Genomic DNA, 16,989 nt, shown 5'->3' with positions numbered 1-16,989 from the left:
CACCAACAGAAGTTGGTCTAATAAAAAGTATTCCCTCACCTGCCTCATCTCTCTAGCACTCCTTGTGGCATGTTGATTTCTGATGCAGCACAGTACTTAAGCACATGATTAAATCTCACGGACTTCACCCCTGTGCTTAAAATAAAAAAATAGACCTAAATGCTTTGCTCAGTTAGGGCCTGTGTATCTCAAATCAGACATGAAACCTGCCTCTGCCATTCATCCGTGGCTAACATTAGCAGGAGTTGCTTCCTGTTTGCAGTGTGATGATGGGGATTTTATCCCTTGGGAATGAATGTTAATGACGTATGGCTGCAATTTAAGCTCTCACCAACCAGGTGAGGGTGTTTGAATTTTGGACTGGGTTTTTTCCTTGAACAAAGTATCCAAATAATAAATAATACTCAGTGATCAACATCTGTAAAGCCCTGCATGCTCACCTCTCCGTGAACGCAACTCCCTTCAGTTTAAGGGGGACCACTGGACTGGGAGCCAGCAGTGCCACTGGGTCAGGCTGTCTCTGTTTATGAACCGGATCGCAATTCTGTAGGTAATGTTGTAGGCCAGGCATTGTCTTGTCATTGAGGCTTTCCTACAAAGTTAGCATCTATGCCTGTTATTTCTCTTTTTTTTCTTGAAAGAAAATCTGAAAAATTATCATCCCAAGGTATTGCTACGACAGGCAGAATGCCTTAAATCTGATTGCTCTCCTGGATAGACAAGGTTTCTTATTAAGGATTAGTAGCAGCTGCTTCTCAGCATAAGTTGTAGGGGAGTGGTTACTTGTAGTTCGTAATGCTCAGCACTTACATAGTAATTTACATCTTCAAAGAGCCTTACAAAAAAAACACTAATTAATCCTCACTACACCTCAGTGAGGTAGGTCAGGATTCTCATCCCCATCTTAAAGATAGGGAAACTGAGGTAGAGAGGGATGAAGGCCAAACATTTCAGATCGAGTCTGCCTTTTTTTCCTTTTTGATGCCTCACTTTTTGGCTTCCTGACTTGAGACAAATATAGGGGCCTGATTTTCGATCACTGCTGAGCACATACCTTGTAAAAATGAGGACACTAAGGAGTCTCAAATTGGACACCCAAAATCATTAGTCACTTTGGAAACCTCTGGCTGGAATGACTAACCCAAAGCTGTGCAGTGATTTGGGATTGTAAATGGGAATTTTCTTGCTTCCAGACCCGTTAAGACCACAGCCCTCTCTCCATCCATGAAAGGCATGACCAGGGGAAAGCAGCAATGGTGAGAATCATCAGGCTGGTCTGGCAGACCAGGGATCGTGGGGATGCAGAGTGCAGGCTCTAGGGATGGGGTGATGTAATATCAGCCATATTGTCCCAACAACATATTCTCAGATACTAATACAAAAATATCCAGCTTCCAGATATTTGTTCTGCCCTCCCTTAGTCTAAGAACATAAGAACGGCCATACAGGGTCAGACCAAAGGTCCATCTAGCTGGTGTCCTGTCTTCCGACAGTGGCCAGTGCCAGATGCCCCAGAGGGAATGAAAAGAACAGATAATCATCAAGGGATCCATCCCCTGTTGCCTACTCCCAGCTTCTAGCAAACAGAGGCTAGGGACACCATCCCTGCCCATCCTGGCTAATAGCCATTGATGGACCTATCCTCCATGAATTCATCTAGTTCTTTTTAGTCTGTGGGTGATAGCAGCTGGTCTAGAAGCACACGGGAGCAGTGCTCTGCCTGCCTGGGGACAAAGTGATATTGTGGCTGGCAGCACCCAAGGACTCCCTAGTCCTCCAAGATCCTTGCATGCAACCAGCCTCCTGGTCCCATGAGGGGAAAGGGAACAGAAAATTGCCCTGGCAGCTTGCTCAGCCCCCTCCCCTGGCCTGTGTGTGGAGGGGAGGAAAAGCCCCTGCCTTGGCTGAAGATTCACAGAGTACCCAAGAAGCCATTTACAGTGCACTACAAGACCCGTTAGGGACACTGTGCGGCCCATGGCAGTGAGTCTAGGTTGACAGACTCAGGCTTGCACTACAGTGCTAAAAGTATCTGTGTGAACATGTGGGCTTGAGCTGGAGTTCGGCCTCGGACGCTCGCCCCCTTCCAGAGGCTTCAGAGCCTGAGCTCCAGCCTGAACCCCAACATCTACACAGCTGTGTTTAGCACCGTAGTGAGTATTGATCCAGGCTCTGAGACTTGCTACGCAGAGGCACCCTTGTTAGTCCTGACAAACCCAGGGACTACTTCACATGGTCTTCAGCGCCATCCACAGGCACTTTATCTATTAGAGGATTCATTGAACTGTCCTGCAACAGGGTAGCCTGGTCTGGCAGCCTGCAGTCATTTAGGCCAAGGGAGGAAGTTGGTCTGATGTGGCTGAAATTCACATTTCCCAAATGCTTGGCTTGCTGTGAGGGACAGTCTGTCAGGTCCAAATGGGACAGTCCCTCCATTCCTAGGGTGTAGCACACTCACAGTGGCGGATTCAAATGCAGTGGGACCTGGATCCAATCCAACCAAAGCCCCACATCCCCCTACAAAAGTCGTCACAAAACTCCTAGCTCCCTGCCTCCTCCCTCCAGACCCCCATTCTCCATCCCACCACTCTCTGTGGGAGGGCCTCTCTCCATTAATCCAAAATATGCCTTACAGTGAGAGACTCCAGGAGCTCGGTCAATGTAGCTTATCAAAGAGAAGGGTAAGGGGTGACTTGATCACAGTTTGTGAGTACCTATATAGGGACAGAAATGTGATAACAGAGGGCTGACAAACTAGAAAACAAAGGTATAACAGGATCCAAAGGCTGGAAGTTGAAGCTAGACAGAGTCAGACTAGAAGTAAGGAGCACATTTTCAACAGTAAGGATAATTTAATAACTGGAAGAAATTACCAAGGTTGATGGCAGATTCTCCATTGCTGGAAATGTTTTTAACTGAGACCAGATGTTTTTCTAAAAGATACGCTCTAGTTCAACCACTGCTCTTGGACTGGAAGCAGGAATGAATTCAGAGCAGTCCTACGGCCTGTGTTATGCAGGAGTTTCAGACTAGATGATCATAATGGTTCCTTCCGGTCTGCAAGTCTATGAATGAATCTAAGAAGTTTTGTGCCTCCCCATCCCAGCTCAAGGCCTAGATCCTGCCCTAGCCCACCCCAGTTTGCTCAGCCCCTGGGGGATTGGGAGAGCTTTGTATTGCTTCTGAGTAATGTCTTTTGGACAATCGGTGGAGCCTCTCTTTTACAGACCGGGGGAGGGATGAGCGGGGGGTATTGGATCTCAAGTACAGTGGCCAGGGACAGGGCTGCCATGACGCAGTGTTAACTGTGGGGGGAGTCAAAGAGCTTGGAAATATAGGCATATTCCAGAGGGCCCATTAAAAACAGATACTTTGCACTCCTATTGTGCCTCTCAAAGGATCTCAAAGTGCTTTGCAAACAAGGAATTAAAGCTTTCAGTGCCCCTGGGAGGTAGGGAAGTATCATCAACCCCCATGTATAGAGGGGGATATAGGCACAGAGATCTGCACAAGACGATGCAATGACACAGCACCAGGCTGGCAAATAGAACTGGGGAATCCCAATTCTCAGGTCCCTACCTTAGCCATTAGGCAGCACTCCCTCTCTCTACAGTGCAACTCAGTGGTCAGTCAAGCTTGAAAGTAGAAGCCCATTCACCAAACACTTGTGAGATGATCGAGAAGGCAGTTTTGACTTGAAAATACAAAACAAAAGGGCAGAAGTCTGTAATAATCCATTTCCTTTCCTAAAAGAATTTAAAACAGTTCTGCCAGGGGAATTCCCATCTGTCAGCAGAAGACTGCTCTATGGAATGACATTTTAAAATCAGACACAAACATGCCCGAAGTTCCAGGGCCTGATCTAACTGCCGTTCAAGTCAATGGGGCCTTTGAAGTTGACCAAGGAGAAAGGACTGAGACAGGATATACATGTAAGTCCTGTGGCTCGAAGCTCTAGAGAGTAAGGAGCTCTCTGTCCCCATCTATTGGGGAACAGGAGAAGAATCGCCACAGAACTGCTTCACATACATAAGGTTTGTGTCCAGAATTCCTGCAGTTACATTCTGGGAGTCACCATAACTCCAAAAAGAACGAGGAGTACTTGCGGCACCTTAGAGACTAACAAATTTATTAAATTATATAAATTTGTTAGTCTCTAAGGTGCCACAAGTACTCCTCATTCTTTTTGCTGACACAGACTAACCTGGCTACCACTCTGAAACATAACTCCAAATTAACTCAGAATTGGTTGGGTGGTGGAAGTGAAGCAGGAGAAGAAAAGGGCTCCTATCTGATGGCAAGCATTCTGTTCAAGGGTTGTGTTCTAGTTGTTGGCAAAGTAGGTTTTTCTGGGTGAGGCTCATCTGTTGCACACCAGCTGTGCTGACCCTTGCAATTTCCCCAAATACAGGAAACGAAACTGCATAATTTGTGGTAATGGGGGAACGTGTTCAGACTTTGCCCTGGTTTGGGGAGCGGTGTGGTCTAGGCGGTAGAACCCTGGACTGGGATTCAGGCGCCCTGGTTTTATTCCCAGTTTGGCGACTCTCCAGCTCAGTGACCTTGAGGAAGTCACTTACTTTCCCAGTGCCTCAGTTTCCTCATCTGTAAAATGGGGATAATGATGCTTACTGTGACCCAGGATGCCTAGGGTAGCTCTCACTGGAAATGCAAAAGTCAGGGCAGGCTAGAAAGAGGAAAGCAGACACTCCCAAACTGGAGATTAACACTGTAGTTAGATTCACCAACCAGTCACAAACTGTGCTCCTGATCTCCCACACTGGTTATCAAGAAGCTGAAAAAAGGAATCACAGAGCCCCCTTTATTGCATTCCAGTTCTCTGGCTCCCAATCAGTACATGGGTCCAATAAAGTGAGAAGCTATTTACAACTCTGCTCACTACGTATTCTTCTAACCCCAAAGGGTCAGCCATGTTACCAGGTCAATATTAGTTTGGCTCTTACACAAAAATACCATGCTACCAACCAGTCGTTTATTATCTAAAACTAAAGGTTTTGAAAAGAAAAAAAGAAAAAGAAAAGGACGAGAGTTGTGAACTGATCAAAGCAGTCAGATACATACATAAGACTTCAGAATCCATATATCAGGTTCTTAGCAGCATTGGTGAGTTTCCTGGCTTGGAAGTCCCTCTGGAACACATCCACAGCTTGGATGGGTCATTCAGTCCTTTGTTCAGTGCTTCCGTTTGTAGACAAGTTGCTCCAGAGGTAGGAAGCAGGATTGACGACAAAATGGAGAAGATGCAGCTGCCTTTTTATATCCTTTGTCATGTGGCTGGTACTGCCTTTGTCCTAAATAAAAACTCAGAGCACATGGACATGGAAAAGCAGACTCCTCTGTCCACAGGCATGTCCCTACATGTCCTGTTGACTCATTGGTATTACCCCCGCCTTTTCTCAATGGGTTCATTGTATAGCTCATTGCTTTTGATAGGCCATCAGGCAAGCTGGATAGTGCTGATGCCAATCTGTCTGGGGGTGCCACCCAGAAACACAGGACAAGTTTGATATACAGGTATACCACACATTTATAACTCACAATACAAAGATGATACATACATATAAATGTGATGACCATATTTAGCGAATTATAACTTTTTCCCACGAATACTGTACATGGCAGATCTGGCAAGATTTATTGCCATTTTAGAATATTGGTTTCAATATCATAAAAAGTCTCACGCATTCCATACAGTGTCACCTCTTGTGAAACACACTGACATTTGCTGAAGAAAAGCACTGTGTAAAAGATAGATGCTGTTACTGAGGACCCTGTGCGATTGGGAGGATGCTTTGATGGGGATGCAGAGGTAATTTCTTAACAGGATGCAACCCAGACGGTTGTTTGCTGCAGCAGCACACCTGAGTGAACTCCGGTGAGGCCCCTCTTGAAATCACGATAGCTGGGTTAGGTGGTGAAGCCTCAGAACAGGACCAGGCAGTGTTTTGAAAGGACTGGAGCCAGCTCTGCCTGAGTGCACCTCAGGACTCTGGGATTTTGCTACCCAATTACACCAAACCATGAGTGGGGGTTAGTAGGTGGGGAAGGGGAAAGCGATGTGATAGAGGGATATCTGGCAGCTGGAGAACTGAGTTAATGGACTATGGCCAAAGTTACTGCAGGGGAGTGTTTTGTTTATCATTCATATAGATGGCATTGTGGCATCTGCCCAAATTGATGCTGGGTTCTTTTCTCCTAATAGTTTTCCTTGTTTCATACAGACACAGTGCTTGCAAGCGGGGAAGCACTGTCCATTCCTGGCATCCAAGGAAGGTACTTAGTGACCCCAGAAATGCTGGATAGGCGCTCACACTGACAAAAGGGTTACATGTAGTAGAACTAGTTTAACACCAGTCCCTTTTGCTTTATCCATAATGGATACAGTGGGGTTGATAGGATGGAAGGTATGACTCAAGGCCTTGCACCCGAGTCAAAATTAGTCTGTTTTATTTAAAGAACAAGTTTTCAGTCCTCCCATTCCTCCCTCCCCTCCCCCAATGCTGTAGTCATGAAATCTTTGGTTGCATTTCTTAATCTTGGATTATCCTATGCCTCTGCACTTCAGATTACTGCTCAGAGCCTGAGGAGATGGCTTAATAGCCTAAGCCTTAGAATGAAATGCCTCTGGGTAGACTCCCTGGAATGACGGCTTTGAGTCTGGGCAGGGTCAACTCAGCCTTTCATCTTCCTCACAGCAAAGTTCTGTGCAGTTTAGCAAGTGTGGGGTCTCTCAAAGGAGACCTTAAAAAACATGTTCCTATCTGCTCATGCCCTCTACTATCATAGAATGCTGATCAGACCATTATACAGTAATATCAAAGTGACCTAGCACTCGTGAGGAGCCAAGTAGGGTGGAATAGAAGGGACACATTGCTACATACCTGGGAGGAAGGATGTTTTTGTGGCTGAAGCACTGGATAGGACGTCAGGATACGTGACTTCTATTCCCAGTTCCGACACCACCCTGGCTCTCTGTTTCCTCATATACAGAATAGGGATAATTCATATTTATATTAAAGTAGTGCCGGGATCAGTTAGGATCAGGGTCGCATTGTGCCAGGTGCTGTACAAACACATATGGTTCTTGTCCTGAAGGATTTAATACCCTCCCTACTTGGTGTTGTGTGTTTGCTTAATTTAATTTGTGCTTACAAAAGCCTTTGAGATTCTCAAATGGAGCGCGTTGTTAAAATGTAACTTACTAACTAGCACTGCCCAGTGCTTGAAGGAGGCAAATAGAGTTTGAATCAGAAAAGCAATTCGTCCTGCACATGTCATGCCGTCCCCCTTTTTATTTCCTTTCTTGGAGGGTGGTGAGGGCAAATTAAATACAAAAAACCGAAGTTAATATAGAAGAGTCAAGAAGCTGGCGTTCCAATGGTTAACTCAGACGCAGTGCACCGATGTAGCATTTTCCTTTCTATTCCTGTTATCCTAACTGAGGCCATGAGCCTGCAATCAGATCCACTCTAGCGGCCCCACTGAGGCTCCAGGAGTGGTGGGGTCCATTGGCAGGATTTAAGTTAGTGTTACCAAGTCTGCTTCTACCATAACACACACAGGATGTGCCATGGAGCTGGGTAAACGTTTCTGTAGAAACTGTAACATTGGAATTTACTTACTTCAGAATGCTTATTTCCTCGACCCTACTGTTGCATGAATGTCCATGTCAAGGTTCCTCCCCCACTCTGAACTCTAGGGTACAGATGTGGGGACATGCATGAAAAACCTCCTAAGCTTATCTTTACCAGCTTAGGTCAAAACTTCCCCAAGGTACAAAATATTCCACCCGTTGTCCTTGGATTGGCCGCTACCACCACCAAACTAATAATGGTTACTGGGGAAGAGCTGTTTGGACACGTCTTTCCCCCCAAAATACTTCCCAAAACCTTGCACCCCACTTCCTGGACAAGGTTTGGTAAAAAGCCTCACCGATTTGCCTAGGTGACTACAGACCCAGACCCTTGGATCTTAAGAACAATGAACAATCCTCCCAACACTTGCACCCCGCCTTTCCTGGGAAATGTTGGATAAAAAGCCTCACCAATTTGCATAGGTGACCACAGACCCAAACCCTTGGATCTGAGAACAATGAAAAAGCATTCAGTTTTCTTACAAGAAGACTTTTAATAAAAATAGAAGTAAATAGAAATAAAGAAATCCCCCCTGTAAAATCAGGATGGTAGATATCTTACAGGGTAATTAGATTCAAAAACATAGAGAACCCCTCTAGGCAAAACCTTAAGTTACAAAAAAGATACACAGACAGAAATAGTTATTCTATTCAGCACAGTTCTTTTCTCAGCCATTTAAAGAAATCATAATCTAACACATACCTAGCTAGATTACTTACTAAAAGTTCTAAGACTCCATTCCTGGTCTATCCCCGGCAGAAACCAGCATATAGACAGACTCACAGACCCTTTGTTTCTCTCCCTCCTCCCAGCTTTTGAAAGTATCTTGTCTCCTCATTGGTCATTTTGGTCAGGTGCCAGCGAGGTTACCTTCAGCTTCTTAACCCTTTACAGGTGAGAGGAGCTTTCCCCTGGCCAGGAGGGATTTCAAAGGGGTTTACCCTTCCCTTTATATTTATGACAGTCCATTTTAACCATTTCCAGAACAACAGGTCGTAAAGGGTACCATGGGTCCTGCAGACCGTGTCCTAGAACAGAGCAAGATATTATTTATCTGGGAACTCCCACAGCAGCTGATGAGAGATAGTCACATGCTTGAAAAGCAAATGTGGTCTTCTGGTTTGTGTCTAATGTTTTTTTCTGCATGTGTTTTTTGTGTGCCTGGCTGACCAGTGAATACTCCCAGGACAGAATCAGTGCTAATGTGACACCTGTTAATCACTAAAATCTCATCAACTCCTGGTTTCTTTACTGCTAATCTATCACAGTTCAACAGGCAGCCTGAGCAAAAATGTCACTTCAATTACGGTTGTTTCGCTTCACCCGGCTCATACACTAATAGAGTTTGGCAGGATTAATTAATTTTGCTCTACAATTAAAGGAGATCTAAGACAAACCTTAACTCTTCATTCACCAAACCGCATCCAATCAATCACACAAGGCTGCTTGCTGCTGGAGTTTAACAGTTATGAGGAGTGTTTTGTTGGGCTGTCCAACAGATCAGATCCCCCTAAGAGAGCTCGAGAGTCCTTTCTGGAGACAGGGCTCTTTGAAGATGTATTTAAAAGGACACAGTCTAGATAGAATGAGATTAAAAATAATATGGCTTTGTCTCAGCTACAGTCAGTGTAAATTGCCAGTCCCGGAGCATACTATTCAATCACGGGTATGGGGACTGTGATGTATTGGAACAGGTCCCTTTCCATCACTAATGTCTACTTCCTAATTCTTTTAGATGTTTATGGAAGTGTCTCATATTCTGTGATAGCTCCTGCAAAAGGAGACTGGAAAAGTAAATCTTTCCCATATCATCCCATTAAGTGGTTGGACTGGCTTGCTGTAGATCCCACCCCCAAATGGGACAGACCCTCTCTTTAAAAGCAATAGTGAACCCCCCAAACTCATTGCACATGGCCTAAGAAGGGAAAAGGCTCTATACCTCATGAAGCGGCCAGTCCTCCACTTGTTTCTCTTGTTTAAAGAACAGATGGCATGTGAATGACAAAACACAAAGCTCTAACAGAAGGTTAGGAACTATTAGGAAAGGGATAGATAACAGTAAATATCACAATGCCACTATAGGAGTCTGTGGTGTCCCCAGACCTTGAATACTGCGTCCAGTTCTGGTTGCCCCATCTCAAAAAGGATATGGTGGAGTGGAAAATGTTTAGAGAATGGCAACAAAGATGATCAAGGGTATAGAACAGCTTCTGTATGAGGAGAGATTTAAAAGACTGGGACTGTCCAGATTAGAGAAGTGGCTACTAAGGGGCAGTTGATAGAGGTCTATAAAATCATGACAGGTATGTGTGTGGGGCGGGGGTGGGGGGGGAAGGAAGTGTGTTATTTACCCTTTCCCACAATATAAAACCCAGAAGCCACGCGATGAAATTAATAGGCAGCAGGTTTAATACAAACAAGATGAAGTACTTTTTCCACACAATGCACAATTAACCTGTGCAACTTGTTGCCATGAGATGTTGCAATGGCCAAAAGTATAACAGGGTTCAAGAAAATAACTAAGTAAGTTCATGGAGGAGAGAGCCATCAGTGACCATTTGCCAAGACCATCAGCACTGCAACCCTATGCTTGGGGCCGCCCTGAACCTCCGATTGCCAGAAACCGGGTGAGGAAGACTGGGTAGCGTAGGCGCTGACTCCATGTGTGCTCCAGGGTTTAGGCACCCATGGAAAAAAAAAACAATGGGTGCTCAGCACCCACCAGCTACAGCTGTTTGGCGGGGCTGCCGATCAGCTGTTTCGTGGCTGGCAGGAGACGCTCAGGGGAGGGTGGAGAGCAGCAAGTTGGGAGTGGGCAAGGGCCTTGGGGGAGGAGCACCCACAAGGAAAAACAGAAGTGCCTGGGCTGGGTAGATCACTCTAACTGCCCTGTTCTGTACACACACACACACACACACCCCTGAAGCTCTGGTACTGACCACTGACAGAGACAGGCTACTGGCTAGATGGACCATTGGTGTGATCCAGCATGGCAGTTCTTAGGTTCTCTTTCATCACCCTTATTCACAAATGAAGAAGTTATGAAAGCAAGAGCAGTGTGACATGACAGCTACATTTTCAGACACTTTCAAAAGAAATAAGAAGCCAAGTTATTTTTGTCTAATCCCATTTTCTATAAACCAGATGGATGTTTTATGTATTTTGGCTGAACGAGCTCTATCTGACTGCAATGTTTCTAAAGACCAGATTTGAGGATTCTGAAAGCACTGGAAGAATTTTTAAAAATTATGCCAGGGCTCGTTATTTCTGATAGCTTCCAGGTGGGATCTCTGTCTGGATTATTTTGCAATTCAGGGCCTTAAGGGATTTTTAAGCACTCTTTTGAAAAGACAGAAGCTGATTGCAGTACGAGTGTGCCAATGCGATTGGGAGAGAGAGCAAATAATATAATTGTGTCAAACAAAATAGCTTAAAAAGCCTACCAGAGAGAAAACAAAGAATGCTTTTTGTATTCCAAGACAAAACACTTCAAAATAGTTAAGATTCTAAGCACCAAATAGCTAAGAATTTACTCTGAAGAGTGATTCTCCCCCCAAAATAAAATAGCACAGTGGGGTTCCATATTCATTTTTCTCTGATTCCAGCTCAAATTTACTCAGATTACATGCAAAGACTTTTTTCTAGCTGCCACCCACCTCTCTTACATTTGAAAGTCAAACTGGATTATTTCTGGGTCATAATCCTTCTCCAGGAATAAAGCCATTTAGGCTTAATTTCTGTGCTCAGTAACACCTGTGTAACCTCCAGTATTACTAACCCCAAGCATTAGGAAAATCAAGAGTCAGGCAGCCAAAAACCATGAGATTGGCTTAAAAATCAGGGGATTAAAAAAAAAAAGTTTTGTGGTTTTTCTGTGTGTGTTCTGGTTTTTAGAGCTTTTACTGGACGCTTGGGTCTCATTTTTCATCTTCTTTGCAACCATAAGGGCTAAATATTTTTTAAATTTTAATGAAAGCTGAGATTCTCAGGTAAGTACATGGCTTCAGGAGCTGTGGCTATAAGAAAAACACCAACTATTGCAACCCACGCAATAAAATAACAGCTTATAACACTAAACCCCTTTGTCCTTATTGAGGTTACTCAGGTGTAATTGTAGATAGAATTTAGGCCTGAAATCAGAACGTACTGAATAATACTGTTGTTGCGTGAGACGGGATAGAATCCAGCTCACTCTTCTGTAGCTGCCTTGGCTCAGGAGAGCTGACAAGTCAAAAGTATCAAATGGTTACTTTTTACAGGTATGCCAATAGACTGGACTCTGAAAGACAGCTGTTGAGAAAGGTGGCACCATTTTTACATAATCACTTTTCTGATCAAAGCCGTACTTCGAAGGGAAAAAACTCTTAATATAGAAAATTGCCAAATGGGCTGACATTTTCTTCCTAACATACTATGACACGATGGCCTATTTTTGTGTTTTTTGAAGAGAGCATTCTAAAACCCACAATCTTAGACCATTATGATCTTTTCACCTTTTCTAGGTCTGGCTCTATCCAGCTGTCCAGGCTCCCAAGCTCACAAATGTACAGGCCAACCAATTAACTTCACTGAAACACTTATGTCAACAGATATGTGGGGATGCTTTTAAATGCGCCAGATGGTTTTAGGAAAAATGATGAACGAGATTCAATAACTAGGGAGTGTGAAGGGAAGGCCCTGGCAGAAAGTGCAAACTGCAAAGTGAAACTGTGGGAGGGGAGATACCAGCTTCTCTTTGATGAGTTGAACATGAAGATTGCATTCCATAATGGAGGGGTGTAGGCCAGTGTTTGAGAATAAAAACATTACTGTTGGGGCAGGCTTTGATAGTGGGATGTGGGTATATGGAACAGCTGGCACATATGCACAGACACAAACTGCATTAAGATCAGCCTTAACCACAAATCAAATACTATAATAGAAGACAAACAGAAAAGTAACAAGCAACAGACTAGAATGGTTACTTACTCTACAGTAACTGTGGTTCTTCCAGATATGCTGGCTACACAGATTCCACTCTTAATGTGCACATGCCCCATGCACACAAGATCAGAGTCTTTTGAGCAGAAGTGTCCATTGGGGCTGTGCCTACACCCGAAGTGCCCGGCTCCCTTTCCCCCTTCACCTGAAGGCATAAAGGGTGTAGTGAGCCCAACAGTGTCTCAGTTCCATTGGCAGTAGAGATTTCCCTAGGAGTAGGACTCTGCAGTAGTGGGGAAGGAGGATGGGACATGAAATTTGTGTGGACAACACATCTTGAAGAACCACAGTTAGCTACTGCAGGGTTAGTAACTATTCTTTCTTCTGCGAGTGCTTATCCACACAGATTGGGGACTAACAAGCAGTTATCTAGTTGTTTGGAGGTGGGTAACAGGAGTCCTACTTAAATAATCATAGCAGGACAAATCTGCTCCCAATCTGCAAGCCTCTAGTAAGGACTAGTGTCTTGTAAATATGCTGATCAAACTCCACTTAGCAACTCTACACATTTCAGCTGTAGGGATATTCCCCAACCATTCAGCAAAGGCTGCTTGAGTTCTCGTGGACTGAGCTCTAATATGGTTAGGTGTCTCTACGCTGGCTAACTCAGAACATGTCCTTTGACAGCAGAAGATCCACTTGGATAACCTCTATGACCCTTAACTCTATCAGAAAAGGTTACATGTAGTCTTTCAGGTTAAAGAGCCATGAATCAGTCCTGAGGATCTAAGACTTGAGTCATCTTCCTGAATTTGAAACGGTGGATGAAGGGGTTGAGACATGGAAGGTCCAGGGTAGGCCACCAACTCTTTCTTCTTTGGGATCAGAAAATAGGAATAAAGCCTCCTGTTCTGAACTGTACGGGTACCTCCTCCACTGCTCCAAGTTGTAATGAACTCTTGTGAGAAGGGTCCCTGAAAAGGGAGCGGGAAAGGATTGAAACAGAATGAGATACCTAGGGTTTCCAATCTCCAGGACCTGCTGGACCTTAGTAATCTCAGCCCAAGCAACTTGAAAATTAAAAAAAGCAGTTGTCAAAGGCAGCTGTCAAAGGGGAGTATAGAATAAAAAAAGATCCTTTCGACTGATAGGACATTGGAATCAAACAGGCTGCCTGGTGGAAGCCCCAGGAGGCAGAAGGCTGTGTCAGGTGGTATCTCTCTTCCTCAGTGGCTCTGAGGTCCTCCGTGGCTGACTGTAAAATTGGATAAAGTGCTGTCTAAAGGATGATTGTTGGTATGGCTGCTTCCTCCTTGGTGTCAAGACAGAATATCAGAGACTGCAGTCATCCTCAAGTATTTTAGAGTGTGGAAGGTTTCATTTGATCTGTTGCTGAACAGTTCACTGCCCTCAAACAGGAGGTCCATGATTGTTTCCTGGACCTCATGGGTATTCTGGAAGACTGAAACCATGCCAATCTTCCTCATCACTGTTTGCAGTGGCCACTGTGCTCAGCACAGCCTACAGAGAAGAACAGGCAGTCAGTTGTCCCTCTGAGATGATCTATTTCAAATCTGGGTGCTCTTAGGAATCACATTTTGAGAGAAGGGCATCATAGTCAGCCACCCTCCTTTGGAGGCTCGCTGATGAATATAACCTTGCAGATAAAGAGGTCCAATTTTGGGGGTCCTTTTCTCTCTTGAGAAGTCCCTGCTGCTTTGATCTCTCTGGTACTGCTGCCACTACAAGAGGCAGGTGTAGGATGGAATTAGGCCAGGTCTGCACTACAGACCTGTATCAGTATAATTATGTCACTTAGGGGTGTGAAATATCCACACCTGTGTAGACATTGCTATGTCAATGGGAGAGCTTCTGCTGTTGACATAATCCACCTCCCCAAGAGGCAGTAGATAACTATGCCAATGGCTGTTGGCATAGTGGTGTCTTCCTAAAGCGCTACAGTGGCTGTACATGAAGACAAGCCCTTAGAAATATTTATATCTTTAGCAGGGATCTGGTACCACCTGTCAGCTCTTTTTGACCTTGCAGGATGGATGCAGGGGTATGACAAGTAGTTCTTGTGGGCTCCACGAGATCTTTAAAGGGCATGGTCCCTGGTGTTGAAAGAAGGAAAAAGTCCAGTCATTTGTGCTGCTTCTCTTGAACTACTTCCAGGGGTATGTCTAAGGTTTCTGCTATGTGTTTCATCAGGTACCAGAATACCTTAAACTCACCAATTGAGGCCAATATGGGTGGATTCACAGCCTTGTCAGTGGCAGAACAGAAGATGCAGCAGGGATTGGATGCTCCTCTCCTGGTAGCTGATGTTCTTCCTCACTCTCCTCCTCCTGCATCAAGTAGCTGTGGATGAAGAGGAGGTTACTTAACTGTAAAACTGGAGATTCTTGGAGATGTGTGGTCCTTATCTGTATTCCACTGAGGGTTTACGCATGCGTCCAGAGCCAGAGATTTTTCAAGTAGTAACGTCCATTGGTCCGTGTACGTGCCCTTGGCCTCCATCATGGTTTTGTCTGAGGTGATAAAGGGTGGATGGACTGACGGCATCTCCAGTTCCATCTCCACCATGAAACCAAGAGATCCGCAACAAAGGGGAAGGAATACGGGAAGTGGAATACAGGTAGAAAACACACCTTGAAGTATCTCCAGTTACAGTATCCTCCTCCTCTTCTTCGAGTCATGGTCCCTATAGTATTCCACTGTGGGTAATTTACAAGCAGTACCTGAGTCAGAGTGGGGTTTGAGGATGAGGATAGAAGGGTTGAGCGGAGGACAGCTACACTGAATGAGGCATCTGTTGCAGAGTCCTGCACTAATGCATAATGCACAGCAAATGTATGTAGTGAATTCCACGTGGCCACTCTCCACGATGTGCCACTTCGGGACATATGTAGGGAGGCCATGGTCGAAGCATGGGCTCTTGTGGAATGGGCCCTCACCCGAGGAGTGGAGGCATTCCCAACAACTGGTAGCACAGTGTAATGCACCCCAAAATCCACTTGGAGATTTGCTGTATGGAGATCGCCTGCCCCTTAACCTTTTCAGCTACTGTGATAAACAAACAATCTAGGAGATTTCCTGATTGGTCTTATCCTCTGCATGTAGAAGCAAGGCCCAGTGGACATCGAGGGAGTGAAGTCCTTGTTCCGTAGATTAAGTTGTCATGGGATAAGAGGGAAGATCCTTTCATGGATTGAGAACTGGTTAAAAGACAGGGAACAAAGGGTAGGAATAAATGGTAAATTTTCAGAATGGAGAGGGGTAACTAGTGGTGTTTCCCAAGGGTCAGTCCTAAAACCAATCCTATTCAACTTATTCATAAATGATCTGGAGAAAGGGGTAAACAGTGAGGTGGCAAAGTTTGCAGATGATACTAAACTGCTCAAGATAGTCAAGACCAAAGCAGACTGAAGAACTTAAAAAAAAACTCACAAAACTAAGTGATTGGGCAACAAAATGGCAAATTAAATTTAATGTGGATAAATGTAAAGTAATGCACATTGGAAAAAATAACCCCAACTATATATACAATATGATGGGGGTTAATTTAGCTACAACTAATCAGGAGAAAGATCTTGTAGTCATCGTGGATAGTTCTCTGAAGATGTCCACGCAGCGTGCAGCGGCACTCAAAAAAGCAAATGGGATGTTAGGAATCATTAAAAAAAGGATAGAGAATAAGACAGAGAATATCTTATTGCCCTTATATAAATCCACGGTACACCCACATCTTGAATACTGTGTACAGATGTAGTCCTCTCATCTCAAAAAAGATATACTGGCATTAGAAAAGGTTCAGAAAAGGGCAACTAAAATGATTAGGGATTTGGAACGGGTCCCATATGAGGAGAGATTAAAGAGGCTTGGACTTTTCAGCTTTTTGTCTAGGTTCGTCTGTATCTTATCCTTACCCTCCAGCGTATCTACCTCTCCTCCCAGTTTAGCGTCATCTGCAAACTTGCTGAGGGTGCAATCCACGCCATCCTCCAGATCATTAATGAAGATATTGAACAAAACTGGCTCCAGGACCGACCCTTGGGGCACTCCGCTAGATACCGGCTGCCAACTAGACATGGAGCCATTGATCACGACCTGTTGAGCCCGACAATCTAGCCAGCTTTCTATCCACCTTATCGTCCATTCATCTACCCCATACTTCTTTAACTTACTGGCAAGAATACTGTGGGAGACAGTGTCAAAAGCTTTGCTAAAGTCAAGGAACAACACGTCCACTGCTTTCCCTCATCCACAGAGCCAGTTATCTCATCATAGAAGGCAATTAGATTAGTCAGGCATGACTTGCCCTTGGTGAATCCATGCTGACTGTTCCTGATCACTTTCCTCTCCTCTAAGTGCTTCAGAATTGATTCCTTGAGGACCTGCTCCATGATTTTTC

This window comes from Lepidochelys kempii, chromosome 3 (genome assembly GCF_965140265.1).
Source record: "Lepidochelys kempii isolate rLepKem1 chromosome 3, rLepKem1.hap2, whole genome shotgun sequence".
Lineage (NCBI taxonomy): Eukaryota > Metazoa > Chordata > Testudines > Cheloniidae > Lepidochelys > Lepidochelys kempii.
Note: the sequence above shows the minus strand (reverse complement) of the source record.